This window comes from Carlito syrichta, unplaced genomic scaffold (assembly GCF_000164805.1).
Source record: "Carlito syrichta isolate Samal-C Ts95f unplaced genomic scaffold, Tarsius_syrichta-2.0.1 Scaffold86295, whole genome shotgun sequence".
NCBI classification, from domain to species: domain Eukaryota; kingdom Metazoa; phylum Chordata; class Mammalia; order Primates; family Tarsiidae; genus Carlito; species Carlito syrichta.
The window spans coordinates 40,515-42,826 of record NW_007030391.1 but is presented as its reverse complement, the minus strand read 5'-3'; positions in this window follow the sequence as shown (position 1 = coordinate 42,826).

The following is a 2,312-nucleotide window of genomic DNA, read 5'->3' as shown; positions in this document are numbered from 1 at the left end:
AGAGAGAGGGAGGGAGGGAGGGAAAGAGAGAGAGAGAGAGAGAGAATGTAAGAGCAGGAATGTTAGAGACACATAAAGCCCAAGAAAACACCAAAACTGAGAAAGGCAGAAGCAGAAACAGTGACAAAAAAGAATCAAGTGTTGTGAACCAAGGGGTCACATTCCAGAGAGAGATGCTACCCACTGGGTAAAGCACCGGGACAGAGACCCCAGTGCCCAGAGACCCCAGTGACCCAGTGTTCCAGAAAGATCCAGAGAGCTGAGTACTCTCAGAGGACACAGCAGTAGAGATTTCCAGCCAGTCTTTGAGAAATGGAGCCAGTGATCCCCTCTCTTGCAAGCCACCCCTCCTCCTGTGTGTCCCCCATCCCAGGCCCTTTACCTACCAGGCTGCAGGGGCAGCTGAGGTGTGTTCTGGTGGACTCTGCCGTGGCCGCTCCACATACGTACCCTGCAGCTTTGGGTATGCTTGTGGGTGCAGGGGCTGCTCTTAGGTTGTCTCTGCCCACACCCCTCCTTCACCTCGCTTTCCTTGTTCTTGCAGCGAATTCCAATACCCTCCCATCTTTCTGCCATACCTTTCCTGCAGCTCTAGAGCTCACAGCCAGCTGGAATGGTGCCATGGGCGAGGAACACCCTCCCCTCCCTGCTGGAGCAGCCCTGCCTGCGGGCTGCCCTCAACTCTCCTCCTCACTGTGGTCAGTGGTGGTCCTTTCCCTGGCATGGGGCAAAGGCTTCTCCATTTTTTTGCCATGGGGGACCTGGGCCTGGTTTTGGAGGGCTGGGCCTGTGGGGTGTGGCAAAATGGATGGGCTGGGGATGGGGCTGGGTCCCTTTGGTGTTTTGGACACTTGGTTCTGTTTCTCTGGGTTCAAGTCCATTTCTGCCACGGATTGGCCATGTGACCTTGGATGAATCTCCTTTCCTCTTGGAGCTGTCTCCTTCTCTGGAGGCCTGTTTTTTATGGCTCTTCTCTCAGTGTTCTCTGTCTCTCACAGTTGGTCTCTAAAATTCTGTATCTGTCTTTTCTCACTCGTTTCTGCCTCTGTAGTCTCTCTCTGTGTGTCTCTTTCTTCCTTGGCATCTCTGGGTCTTTGTCTCTCATTCTCTCTGTGCCCTTCTTCTTTCTCTCTGCTTCTCTCACACAATTCTTCTTTAAGTCTCTCAGGTCATTGTCTCCTCCTCTTCCTCCTCCTTCTCTCTCTCTCTCTTTCTGTCTCACTTTATTCCCTCTTTCTGTCTCTCTGTGTCTCACCCTGTGTCTCTTTCTCCATCTCTCTGTCTTTCCCTTTCTGCCTCTTTGTCTCTCTTTGTGTCTCTCTCTGTCTTCCTCTTTCTGTCTCTGGCTATCTCTGTCTCTCTGCCTGTGTGTGTCTCTCTCCCTCACTCTGTGTGTGTCTCTCTGTCTCCCTCTGTCTCTGTCTCTCTCTGTCTCTTTCTTCCCCTGCTGTGTGTGTGTGTGTGTGTGTGTGTCTGTCTGTCTCTCATGCTTCCATGAGTCAGATTGCAGTTGGTGGGTCTGAAGCCAGGCTGAAGATGAAGGAGGGTGTGGGAGAAGGGGAGGGCTGGAAGCCATAGGGAAAAAGCCCCTCAGTCTTGAGTGACCACCCCGAAAGCCCCTCAGTCTTGAGTGACCACCCCCTCCTGGGTCACGTACAGTCCTCTTCCTGCCCTCCCAAGCCCCCCAGCAGCTCCCTCTCCTCTTGGCTCCCGCTTCAGAAACCGCCCTGGGTACCTACCTCCTGGCTGGATCAGAAGGACAGATTGCAAACCTTGGAGCTGGGGCAGGGGTCCAGTGCTTGGGACTGAGCTGAGGGACAGAGCCCTTAAGATCAAGGGGCTGGGAGGCCAGGTGAGGTGTGGACGCCCTACAGGTTCGTGGGGGTGTGAACCAGGATTGCTGTTCTCAGGAGGGCAGGGGAGGAAGTGCTAGGAGATTCTGGGAAATTTGACACCCAGTTCTCAGGCACAAGGTAAGATGGAACGGGGCCCATGCTGCCGTTCAAGTCCTGGAAAGGCCGGTTGGGGCAGGTTCTGAAAGAGGACTGCAGGCTTGATTATGGGATTAGGCGCCTCCAGTTTCCCTTGGTGTCCACCTATACTCCTGGGGGAGGGTGCCATGCCGGACCCACCGCAACCCTGTAAGCAACTCTTCCCTGACCTTAGAACTGGGTTGAGAGAGATCTAAGGGGACCACCTGATTTGGGTTCTTTTGGTCTGACTCACTGTCCTGCTACAGAGAGAATGTGGGACAAGGAAGGGATGTACTGCCACTTCTGAGCTCAGCACCATTGACACCTTGGGCCTGATAA